Source organism: Musca vetustissima, unplaced genomic scaffold (assembly GCF_032173495.1).
Source record: "Musca vetustissima isolate MV318-11 ecotype Yass unplaced genomic scaffold, APGP_CSIRO_Mvet_v1 utg313913, whole genome shotgun sequence".
Classification (NCBI taxonomy): Eukaryota; Metazoa; Arthropoda; class Insecta; order Diptera; family Muscidae; genus Musca; species Musca vetustissima.
Window position 1 is genome coordinate 13,834 of NW_026884000.1, and position 13,833 is coordinate 27,666.

Here is a 13,833-nt window from a genome sequence, read left to right on the forward strand (position 1 = left end):
TTGTTGTTGTTTTTTAATTGTTAAGGCTTTATTTTATGTAACACTTTCCTCACCTCTCTTTTCTTTTTCTCCTCCCTTTGCAGGTATGTAAATTTATGATGTATGACCAACTTTGTAAAGTTTTATTAATGTGGCCCTTCTCGAGCCCGGTGAAGTCGCAATGTCAGAAGTGCTGGTAAGTTCCGGTTTTAAGAAATGTGCATTTCCTGTTTGTAAATGAATAACAAAAAAACAACAACACTTTGAAAAGGGAGGACGAATAACAAAACTTACAATGGGATAGGACGAAGTATGGTTTAAAGGATACACAAAGGACATTCATTACCACATCCCTTTAAAAATTTGTACAAAAATAACACGTAAGGATTCTTAGCAGGAATTTTTTTTCTGATACAGGATAACAGCCTTATGTGAGTACGTGACTATGTGAGGATATCAAATGTCGTAAAACCCCTCACCGATCCCCCAAAAGAAAAATTTGCACAAATTTTTATAAATTGATATTGAATATTGACTTCCGGTTATCAACGAATTTTTGATTGGGGTGGGAAGGTAGAGCCATTAAACAGAGCTCCAAGAGGCATCATGGAGTAGACCTCTTATCTCCTGAAGTTATTCGCATCGCATACAAAAAAACAGAGTAGCTACAATAGGTGTAAAATTTACAGAGCTTATCATTCATCCATTTCCATCACACCCATCAGCTCTCAACTTCTTTTCTGTCTTTTGTGTTACTCCAGCCGACCTGCATGCCTGCCTTCCAGTCTGCCTTATCATCATCATCGAATCAACTTTTTATCGAAATTTGCAATCAAATGCGAAGTTTTTGCCTTTGTTAGAAATAATGTAAATATTCATAACAGCTTTGAAATTCCCCCTTCGTTCCCCTCCCCAATTCTGAATATGTAACAGTAATTCATATGACGAGTTTGGAGGGTCCGAAGAGCTCTTCAGCTATTGTTTTCATTTTAGCGATTTTTTTTCAATTTTTTTTGGTTTGAGTACCATTTTTTATGCTGATGTCTGTCTGCTGTCTTTTTTTGAAGAGGTCTCAAATTTTTTTCATGGAGAGCCTTCTAAGTACAAAAGCCTAAATACAATATTCATATAACAACAACAACGGCAACAACAATAGTTGCTGATGTTCATGTTTTACTAGATGTTTTAGCTGGGAGGGATACCCTCCCCACAAATTTCAATGATGATAATGAAGCGATTTTTTCCAAATCTCAGGAAAAAACTTCGACCTGAGGGTCTCCGAATTTTTTTTCTATAGAAAAAACTTCGACCTGAGGGTCTCAGGAATTTTTTTCTATAGAAAAAACTTCGACCTGAGGGTCTCCGGAATTTTTTTCTATAAAAAAAACTTCGACCTGAGGGTCTCCGGGCCTGATGGTCTCCGGAACTTCGACATGAGGGTCTCCCGAATTTTTTAATATATTTTATTTCTATAAGGAAAACTTCGACCTGAGGGTCTCCGGAATTTTTTTCTATAGAAAAAACTTCGACCTGAGGGTCTCCGGAATTTTTTTCTATAGAAAAAACTTCGACCTGAGGGTCTCCCGAATTTTTTTCTATAGAAAAAACTTCGACCTGGTGTTCTCCGGAACTTTTTCTATAGATAAAACTTCGACCTAAGGGTCTCCGGAATTTTTTTCTATAGATAAAACTTCGACCTGAGGGTCTCCGGAATTTTTTTCAATAGAAAAAACTTCGACCTGAGGGTCTCCGGAATTTTTTTCTATAGAAAAAAATTTCGACCTGAGGTTCTGCGGAATTTTTTTCTATAGAAAAAACTTCGACCTGAGGGTCTCCGGAATTTTTTTCTATAGAAAAAACTTCGACCTGAGGGTCTCCGGAATTTTTTTCTATACGAAAAAAACCAATCTGAGGGTCTCCGGAATTTTTTTCTATAGAAAAAACTTCGACCTGAGGGTCTCGTGGATTTTTTTTCTATAGAAAAAACTTCGACCTGAGGGTCTCCGGAATTTTTTTCTATAGAAAATACTTCGACCTGAGGGTGTGCGGAATTTTTTTCTATAGAAAAAACTTCGACCTGAGGGTGTGCGGAATTTTTTTCTATAGAAAAAACTTCGACCTGAGGGTCTGCGGAATTTTTTTCTATAGAAAAAACTTCGACCTGAGGGTCTGCGGAATTTTTTTCTATAGAAAAAACTTCGACCTGAGGGTCTGCGGAATTTTTTTCTATAGAAAAAACTTCGACCTGAGGGTCTGCGGAATTTTTTTCTATAGAAAAAACTTCGACGTGGGGGTCTCCGGAATTTTTTCTATACGAAAAAACCACCTATGGGTCTCTGGATTTTTTTCTATAAAAAAACCTGAGGGTCTCCGGAATTTTTTTCTATAGAAAAAACTTCGACCTGAGGGTCTCCGGAATTTTTTTTCTTTAGAAAAAACTTCGACCTGAGGGTCTCCGGAATTTTTTTCTATAGAAAATACTTCGACCTGAGGGTGTGCGGAATTTTTTTCTATAGAAAAAACTTCGACCTGAGGGTGTGCGGAATTTTTTTCTATAGAAAAAACTTCGACCTGAGGGTCTGCGGAATTTTTTTCTATAGAAAAAACTTCGACCTGAGGGTCTGCGGAATTTTTTTCTATAGAAAAAACTTCGACCTGAGGGTCTGCGGAATTTTTTTCTATAGAAAAAACTTCGACCTGAGGGTCTGCGGAATTTTTTTCTATAGAAAAAACTTCGACCTGAGGGTCTGCGGAATTTTTTTCTATAGAAAAAACTTCGACCTGAGGGTCTGCGGAATTTTTTTCTATAGAAAAAACTTCGACGTGGGGGTCTCCGGAATTTTTTCTATACGAAAAAACCACCTATGGGTCTCTGGATTTTTTTCTATAAAAAAACTTCGACCTGAAGATCTCCTGAATTTTTTTTTCTGTAAAATAAAAGTTCGACCTGATGGTCTCAGGATTTTTTTCTATAGAAAAAACTTCGACCTGAGGGTCTCCGGAATTTTTTTCTATAGAAAAAACTTCGACGTGAGGGTCTCCGGAATTTTTCTCTATACGAAAAAACCACCTATGGGCCTCTGGATTTTTTTCTATAAAAAACTTCGACCTGAAGATCTCCTGAATTTTTTTTTCTGTAAAATAAAAGTTCGACCTGATGGTCTCAGGAATTTTTTCTATAGAAAAAACTTCGACCTGAGGGTCTCCGGAATTTTTTTCTATAGAAAAAAACTTCGACCTGAGGGTCTCCGGAATTTTTTTCTATAGAAAAAACTTCGACCTGAGAGTCTCCCGAACAAAAATCACATCGTTGACACCACTCTTTAGGCCTTTGTGTTAAGGCATGTTACTTCTCTTGTTGCTGCCACAGTTTTTTTCTTTGTTGATGTTGATGAAATAGTGATTTGTTTCCTCACCCTCTCCCCTCTCACACCACTCATCCGCGAATGAAAAGAGCACAATTTGTTGTTGTTATCATTGTTTGTTTTACTAAACAAGAAAGAGGAACTGTTAAAAATGTTTGTAGACTACCATTGCTCATCCTCCTTCAAACAAAAGATACAACGCCAGACTCCTACATCTTCATGCTGCCATTCACGCCCGCCCCACCCCAGCTCCGACCGCATCACGCTACTCATTCACGATACTCAACGAACCACGAAAATCATAAAATACATTATGAAAAAATCATGAAAACAAAATCATCATCATCCTCATCAAGTGATGGACGGACTCCTATCCTCGCCATACCTTAACAGGAAAGGTATTCTTCGGCTGTGGTACACTCCATGGCCCTACAAGCCATGTGCGGGTGGATGTGTGTATGCGTGTTTAGCACACATTGTATAATGTGATGTTGTAAAGTACTCAGACAAGGCAGCAGACATCCTTAACAATGTGTGTGTGTATTTCTATGTAGAATACAAAATACAACAACAATAACTACAACAGTAAATATATGAACAACAACATCAGACTGTTGTTGGCTGGCAGGCATCAGCATTAAAATCATCCTACTTTGCTTGCCTTTTAGTAGTTTACTTTATGTTCCGAACATACATATATTTTTATATGTGTGGGTGTTTATAAATAAACGCTGTACATGTGTTAGTGGGCCTGGGGAAATTTTTGTAGAGGATAAAAACAACCTGAAGGCCTAAGTATTTTTTTTTCTGGACGAAAAAAAACACCTGAAAGTCTCCGAATTTTTTTCCGCAGCCCCTCAGGCCGATTTTTTTCTATAGAAAAAACTTCGACCTGAGGGTCTCCGGAATTTTTTTCTATAGAAAAAACTTCGAAAACTTCGACCTGAGGGTCTCCGGAATTTTTTTCTATAGAAAAAACTTCGACCTGAGGGTCTCCGGAATTTTTTTCTATAGAAAAAACTTCGACCTGAGGGTCTCCGGAATTTTTTTCTATAGAAAAAACTTCGACCTGAGGGTCTCCGGAATTTTTTTCTATAGAAAAAACTTCGACCTGAGGGTCTCCGGAATTTTTTTCTATAGAAAAAACTTCGACCTGAGGGTCTCCGGAATTTTTTTCTATAGAAAAAACTTCGACCTTAGGGTCTGCGGAATTTTTTCTATAGAAAAAACTTCGACCTGCGGAATTTTAGGTATCCGGATTTTTTTCTATGGAAAAAAACTTCGACCTGAGGGTCTGCGGAATTTTTTTCTATAGAAAAAACTTCGACCAGAGGATCTGCGGAATTTTTTTTTTCTATAGATAAAACTTTGACCTGAGGGTCTGCGGAATTTTTTTCTATAGAAAACACTTCGACCTGAGAGTCTGCGGAATTTTTTTCTATAGAAAAAAACTTCGACCTGAGGGTCTGCGAAATTTTTTTCTATAGAAAAAACTTCGACCTGAGGGTCTGCGGAATTTTTTTCTATAGAAAAAACTTCAACCTGAAAAAAACTTCGACCTTAGGGTCTGCGGAATTTTTTCTATAGAAAAAACTTCGACCTTAGGGTCTGCGGAATTTTTTTCTGTAGAAAAACTTCGACCTGAGGGTCTGCGGAATTTTATTCTATAGAAAAAACTTCGAATTTTTTCTATAGAAAAAACTTTGACTTGAGGGTTTCCGGATTTTTTTCCTATAGCTAAACCTCGTTCTGAGGTCTCAGGGTTATTTTTCCTGATAAAAAAGCCCAACATGAAAGTATCAGATTTTTCTATTCTTTACGAAAAAAGCATCCTGATTTTATTGTTGCAACCACTGTCCCGCAATGCTGACATTGTTGTACCATGCTCGCTCTCTTTATCTTCCATCACAACATTTTATAGTTATTCTCTCTCCATAAATTCCAATTTTTGTAATGACAATGTCCTCTTCAAATGTTGGGCTTGTTCTTGTCGTTGCTGCTGTCGATGTTGTTGTTCCGATGTTTATGGTCTGATACTCCGTTTATAAGTATCTTTTATGCTAATGTTATAATGTCAGCACAAATTTCAATCAATCATTATTTATTATTGCTGTTCGGGTTGCTGTTCTTGTTTAGAGTAGTTCGAAACGATTACAAAACGATGAACCCGGTAATCCTACACTTGCATAAAGTATGTTTACTTGGTAAAATTAATGTTATGGAATAATGGTCGGAACATAATCACATGCACGTTCACACACACACGCACATGTGAACCTAAGGTCGCACATTTTTTCTATACAAAAATATTCGTGAGACCTTCAGGTCGCACATTTGTTTTAAAGAAAAAATTCGAGAGATCCACATGTCCGACTTCTTTTCTATAGTAAAAAATTCGAGAGACCCACAGGTCGGACTTTTTTCTATAGAAAATATACGAGAGACCCACAGGTCGGACTTTTTTTCTATAAGTCCGAGAGACCCACAGGTCGGACTTTTTTCTATAGAAAAAAATTCGAGAGACCCACAGGTCGGACTTGTTTTCTGTAGAAAAAAATTCGAGAGACCTATTTAGAAAAAAATTTGAGAGACCCACAGGTCGGACTTTTTTCATATAGAAAAAAATTCGAGAGACCCACAGGTCGCACTTGTTTTCTATAGAAAAAAATTCGAGAGACCCACAGGACGGACTTTTTTCTATAGAAAAAAAATTTGAGAGACCCACAGGTCGGACTTTTTTCTATAGAAAAAAATCAAGAGACCCACAGGTCGGACTTTTTTCTATAGAAAAAAATCAAAAGACCCACAGGTCGGACTTTTTTTCTTTTGAAAAAAATTTGAGAGACCCACAGGTCGGACTTTTTTTCTATAGAAAAAAAAAATCGAGAGACCCTCAGGTTGGGTTTTTTCGTATAGAAAAAAATTCCTGAGACCCTCAGGTGGTTTTTTTTCGTATAGAAAAAAATTCCTGAGACCCTCAGGCTGGTTTTTTTTCGTATAGAAAAAAATTCCTGAGACCCTCAGGTTGGTTATTTTTCGTATAGAAAAAAATTCCTGAGACCCTCAGGTTGGTTTTTTTCGAATAGAAAAAAATTCCTGAGACCCTCAGGTTGTTTTTTTTTCGTATCGAAAAAAATTCCTGGGACCCTCAGGTAAAAATTCCTGAGGTCCTCAGTTTGATTGTTTACGTCGGGAAAAAAATTTCTGAGAACCATTGGTTGGATTTTCTGGCTATAAAAATATTTTATTTTTATTCTCATAACAAACTATTACTTCGAACATTGCCAAACCTTGACCTTACCTCATCGTATTTTTACTGCTTTCTATCCTGTCCTCTTCTTTTTGAAATTTACATAAAATTGTAATAAACATGAATTCCAATAAAAATAAAACAACAACAACTAAAGGAAAAACTTATAATGACAATAATACTCAAGGCGCACACACATCTGCAGTCACACAAAGCAAATAGTCATCCCGCCTGTCTAATGTTGTCATAGCCCGAGAAGGAAGCCATACAAAAAAAGGCAAGAAGGCCAACCTCTTGACTCCATGGAATAATAAAATCAACGGCAACAGCAAAAACAAAGGCAACCACTATGGAACTTCGTCAAAACCTATGGCAGATATTTGTTTTGCTGTTTGTTGTTGTATTTTGTTCTGCTGAGCATTCACAGCTGAGATCAGACGACAACCTCTCCAGAAACAAAAGCCAATCGTACACCACAGGATATTTAGAAAAGCTGCAGCAGCAGCAAAAACAGCAACAGCAAGGGAACACGATATTAAGTTTTAAGTGTAGCCACTTATGGCAGATACTCCTGGTTGCAATGGGTGGGAGAAGGGTGAAGAGGTGGGAGGATTGGAGGATGCTGATTCTGCGATTTGAAGTACCAGCCTTAACTAAGCCTCAAGTATGAGTTGGAAACAAAGCAGCATCGAGTGAGAGTCAACATGATGACACAGCATTAGTTGGGGGGGCCAACAAAATCCGAAACTTGTTCTTCGACAGCAACAACAAAAACAACAACTTTGGAAAAACGACTTCTTTTTTTCTGGAAAAATAATGGAAAGCAACAATGTGAACCTTTTTAAGTCCCCTCCGGCAGCAGTCGCAGCGGCATTAAAAGTTCAATAAATCTATGGAGGTAGTCGGAGCCATTGTTCTGGCCCCTGAGCAAGAGTCTAAGAGGGTGGGTAGGGGTCGATGGTGTTCTAGACACGATTTCATGAATACATTATCCGTTAGACACTTGAAGTAAATGCTGACACATGATGGCGAATGCCTGCCCCATCATAACATCGAGGGTCGTGTCGTATCGTGTCGCATGTCTGTCTGCCATAGAAAGCACTTGGAACCCCAGAAAAAATCATCATCGACAGAAGCAGCATTTGCAATACTCAATGGCTTTTGAAGGGCTTCTTTTGTGGTGGATAACAAAAAATAGCTGCCCCAGCTCCAAGCCTACTGAAAAAAGGCCACTCAACACCTAATATCGTAAAACATACGATATTCTCCTCCTCCATGTTAGTCAACTCCACAACCATTCACTGACGATATACCAATAGGTTGGTGAGTTAGCTAAGGGAGATTTTTGCTTTCAAATTAAATTTCTCCAATCCCAGGGCGACCTCTATCGGAGGAAATTTGAAAACTTCCTTTGGAGAGACATTTGAAAGGAAAAGCAGAGACCAAAACCCCAATAGGCACAAAGGTTGCCAAGGCAGGAATTCCACCGGGGATTTTTGTGGGCGAAAGAAAACCAAACTTAGTGTCCACAGAATTTTTTTCTAGACGAAAAAATCCACCTAAGGGTTTCAGGCAATTTTCTAGACGGAAAAAAACCAACTGAGGGTTTATGGAGGGTTTCTAGACGAAAAAAAACCACCTGAGGATTTTTTTTCTATGCGAAATAATCATGATCAGAATTTGTTTCTATAGAAAAAAGTCGGACCTGAGGGTCTCAGGACTTTTTTCTATAGAAAAATATCGGACCTGAAGCTTTCAGGATTTTTTTCTATAGAAAAATATCGGACCTGAGGGTCTCAGAATTTGTTTCTATAGAAAAATATCGGACCTGAGGGTCTCAGAATTTTTTTTCTAAAGAAAAAAAGTCGGACCTGAGGGTCTCAGGATTTTTTTCTATAGAAAAAAAGTCGGACCTGAGGGTCTCAGGATTTTTTGCTATAGAAAAAAAGTCGGACCTGAGGGTCTCAGGATTTCTTTCTATAGAAAAAAGTCGGACCTGAGGGTCTCACGAATTTTTTTCTATAGAAAAAATCGGACCTGATGGTCTCACGAATTTTTTTCTATAGAAAAAATCGGACCTGAGGGTCTCACGAATTTTTTTCTATAGAAAAAATCGGACCTGATGGTCTCACGAATTTTTTTCTATAGAAAAAATCGGACCTGAGGGTCTCACGAATTTTTTTCTATAGAAAAAAGTCGGACCTGAGGATCTCACGAATTTTTTTCTATAGAAAAAAAGTCGGACCTGAGGGTCTCAGGATTTTTTCTATAGAAAAAAAGTCGGACCTGAGGGTCTCAGGATTTTTTTCTATAGAAAAAAAGTCGGACCTGAGGGTCTCAGGATTTTTTTCTATAGAAAAAAAGTCGGACCAACTACAAAAAAAGTCGGACCTGAGGGTCTCAGGATTTTTTTCTATAGAAAAAAAGTCGGACCTGAGGGTCTCAGGATTTTTTTCTATAGAAAAAAAGTCGGACCTGAGGGTCTCAGGATTTTTTTCTATAGAAAAAAGTCGGACCTGTGTGTCTCAGAATTTGTTTTCTATAGAATAATATCGGAGCCTGAGGGTCTCTGAATTTTTTTCTATAGAAAAAAATCGGACCTGAGGGCCTCATAATTTTTTTCTATAGAAAAATATCGGACATGAGGGCCTCAGAATTTGTTTCTATAGAAAAAAGTCGGACCTCAGGGCCTCAGAATTTTTTCTATAGAAAAAAGTCGGACCTCAGGGCCTCACAATTTTTTCTATAGAAAAAATCGGACGTGGGATCCTCAGGAATTTTTTTCTAGACCAAAAAATCGGACGTGAGATCCTAAGAAATTTTTTCTAGACGAAAAAAATCAACCTGAGTTCCTCAGGATTTTTTTAGACGAAAAAAACCACCTGAGGGTCTCAGGATTTTTTTCTATAGAAAAAAAGTCGGACCTGAGCGTCTCAGGATTTTTTTCTATAGAAAAAAAGTCGGACCTGAGGGTCTCAGGATTTTTTTCTATAGAAAAAAAGTCGGACCTGAGGGTCTTAGGATTTTTTTCTATAGAAAAAAAGTCGGACCTGAGGGTCTCAGGATTTTTTTCTAAAGAAAAAAAGTCGGACCTGAGGGTCTCAGGATTATTTTCTAAAGAAAAAAAGTCGATCCTTAGGGTTTCAGGATTTTTTTCAATGCTGCTTCTGTCGATGACGATTTTTTCTGTGGTTCCAAGTGCTTTCTACGGCAGACAGACATGCAACACGATACGACACGACCCTCGATGTTATGATGGGGCAGGCATTCGCCATCATGTGTCAGCATTTACTTCAAGTGTCTAACGGATAATGAATTCATGAAATCTCTCAGGATTTTTTTCTATAGAAAAAAGGCCTCAGGATTTTTTTCTATAGAAAAAAAGTCGGACCTGAGGGTCTCACAATTTTTTTTCTATAGAAAAAAAGTCGGACCTGAGGGTCTCACAATTTTTTTTCTATAGAAAAAAAGTCGGACCTGAAGGTCTCACGAATTTTTTTCTATAGAAAAAAAGTCGGACCTGAGGGTCTCACGAATTTTTTTCTGTAGAAAAAAAGTCGGACCTGAGGGTCTCACGATTTTTTTTCTATAGAAAAAAAGTCGGACCTGAGGGTCTCACGAATTTTTTTCTATAGAAAAAAAGTCGGACTTGAGGGTCTCATGAATTTTTTTCTATATAAAAAAATCGGACCTGAGGGTCACAGGATTTGTTGTTTATAGAAAAATATCGGACCTTAGGGTCTGAGGATTTTTTTTTCTATAGAAAAATATCGGGCCTGAAGGTCTCAGAATTTTTTCGATTGGAAAAAGGTGCGATCTGAGGGTCTCACGATTTTTTCGATTGAAAAAAGGTGCAACCTGAGGGTCTCACGATTTTTTTCGATTGATCGTGACCTGAGGGTCTAACGAAACGCCAGAGGTCCTCAGGATTTTTTCCTATAGAAAAAAGTCGGACCTGAGGGTCTCAGGGTTGTTTCTACAAAAAAATTCAGACCTGAGGAACTCAGTATTTTTCATACCTCACTTAAGATTAAAAGTCAGAACTGAGGTTCTCACGAATTTTTCCCCTTTTTCCAGTATTTTTTCCTTCGAAAAATGGTTTTCCAATGTCTCCTAAATTTTTATCTGTTAAAATTTCCCTTTCAAAGCTTTTGACCTTACAGCTTTCTGTTACGTTTATGTGTAGCTGAACTTCGTTACAGCACCATTTAAGGTTTTTATTTTATTTGTGCCCCGCACACCCTCATACCTTGTTATTACATCTGCAGCTTTCATTAGCCACTTGGGTAGCTCTGCACAAGACACTCACTCATCGCACTCTCATCCTGCACTTGAGTTCGTTCCAAGTGAATAATGGGCTGCGAAAAAATGTGTACTTCTAACAACAACGCAGCAGCAACAACTACAAAAACCCAACTGCAACATTCGCATAACAGCAGCAACAACAACAACAATAACGAGAGCCAACTACTCTTGTCATTGGCATAGTTGGTGGTCGGTGTGTTTGTCTGCCGTTAGTTTGAAGTGGTTGCAGTAGAACGAACATCCTTTTGTAATGGCTTGAATGTTTTTCGTTGTTGTTGTTTTTTTTTTTTCTGCCCCTTTGGTGGAGTACCACCCACAGAGGGCACTGAAGAAAGTTTAGAAAAATAAAAAACTGCCGCATTGGCCATATCATCCATCTTTAGTTTGAAGAAGTTGTAGCTTAAAGCTTCGACTTCAAACATACACATGTGTTCAAAGCAACACTACCACACACACACAGAGGCACTTCCGACTTCTCAAATGTTTGAAGGGTCCTGTGAAGTAGTGGCTTGGTTGTTCTTTTTTCGAAAGGGACTTTAAATTGAAAATAGTTTTTTAAAGGCCAAGTATTTTTACAGAAAAAAATCGGAGGCCTTTAGATTCGACTTCTTTCTATAGAAAAAATCGGATAATATCAATTTATTCTATAGAAAAAAAAATTTCGGAGACCCTCAGGTCGAAGTTTTTTCTATAGAAAAAAATTCCAGAGACCCTCAGGTCGAAGTTTTTTCTATAGAAAAAATTCCAGAGACCCTCAGGTCGAAGTTTTTTCTATAGAAAAAAAATCCAGAGACCCTCAGGTCGAAGTTTTTTCTATAGAAAAAATTCCAGAGACCCTCAGGTCGAAGTTTTTTCTAGAGAAAAAAAAAATCGGAAATCCGCAGGTAGGACTTTTTTCCACAGACAAACATTCGGAGACCCATAGGTCAAAGTTTTTTATATAACAAAATAAAATCAGAGACCCTCACATCAGACATTTTTCTAAAAAAAAAAATTGAGAGACCCTCAGGCTTTTCGATACGCATTCTAATGGCACACACATACATACTTATACAACTATATATATTTGTTTGTATATATCACCATGATAGTTTGTTTATATTGTTTTTATGATGGCATTGTTGCTTTTTGTTGTTGTCATTGGTAATTGTATCCAGTTTAGTTTGTTAACGCCTGCTGCAATCTAACACAAATTCCCCTCCCTCACTCAAACCTCGGCTACGACCATTCTGCCCCCCCCCCAAAAACAAATATGATTATGATGTCATATAAAAAAATAACAATTTTGTATTATGACACGACATTTGGTGCGGGGAATCAGGAGGATAGGCGGCTGAGGATTGGGGGTGCAATATTAAGACCATACGAATGATATGAAATTGTAATCAAAATAATAAAATTTTTGAAATATTATGGGAGCCAAGGAAAACACATGACGACACAGTTACATAAAATGTAATTTCAAAAATTCTTGTAGATAGGCTACAAAAAATATAATTTCAAAAATCCAAGTAGATAGGCTACAAAAAATATAATTTCAAAAATCCACGCCCAGTAGATAGGCTACAAAAAATATAATTTCAAAAACCCACGCCCAGTAGATAGGCTACAAAAAATATAATTTCAAAAATCCACGCCCAGTAGATAGGCTACAAAAAATATAATTTCAAAAATCCACGCCCAGTAGATAGGCTACAAAAAATATAATTTCAAAAACTCACGCCTAGTAGATAGGCTACAAAAATGTAATTTCAAAAATTCACGCCTTGTAGATAGGCTACAAAAATATATTTTTAAAAATCCACGCCTCAAAGATAGGCTATAAAAATATGTTGTAATAAATCCACACCTTGTAGATAGGCTACAAAACTATATCTTTAAAAATCCACGCCTTGTAGATAGGCTACAAAAATATATCTTTAAAAATCCACGCCTTTAAGATAGGCTACAAAAATATATCTTTAAAAATCCACGCCTTGTAGATAGGCTATAAAAATATGTTGTAATAAATCCACGCCTTGTAGATAGGCTACAAAAATATATCTTTAAAAATCCACGCCTTGTAGATAGGCTATAAAAATTTGTTGTAATAAATCCACACCTTGTAGATAGGCTATAAAAATATTTTAATAAATCCACGCCTTGTTTAGGACCTTGAAAAAATATTCTTTAATAAATCCACGCCTTGTTGGTTGGACCTTGAAAAAATATTCTTTAATAAATCCACGCCTTGTTGGTTGGACCTTGAAAAAATATTCTTTAATAAATCCACGCCTTGTTTAGGCCTTGACAAAATATTCTTTAATAAATCCACGCCTTGTTGGTAGGCTTCAAAAAATATTTTTATAAATCCACGCCTTGTTGGTAGGCTTCAAAAAATATTTTTATAAATCCACGCCTTGTTGGTAGGCTTCAAAAAATATTTTTATAAATCCACGCCTTGTTGGTAGGCTTCAAAAAATATGTTTTAATAAATCCACGCCTTGTTGGTAGGCTTCAAAAAATATTTTTTAATAAATCCACGCCTTGTTGGTAGGCTTCAAAAAATATTTTTTAATAAATCCACGCCTTGTTGGTAGGCTTCAAAAAATATTTTTTAATAAATCCACGCCTTGTTGGTAGGCTTCAAAAAATATTTTTTAATAAATCCACGCCTTGTTGGTAGGCTTCAAAAAATATTTTTTAATAAATCCACGCCTTGTTGGTAGGCTACAAAAAATCTTTTTATAAATCCACGCCTTGTTGGTAGGCTTCAAAAAATATTTTTTAATAAATCCACGCCTTGTTGGTAGGCTTCAAAAAATATTTTTTAATAAATCCACGCCTTGTTGGTAGGCTACAAAAAATCTTTTTATAAATCCACGCCTTGTTGGTAGGCTTCAAAAAATATTTTTTAATAAATCCACGCCTTGTTGGTAGGCTTCAAAAAATATT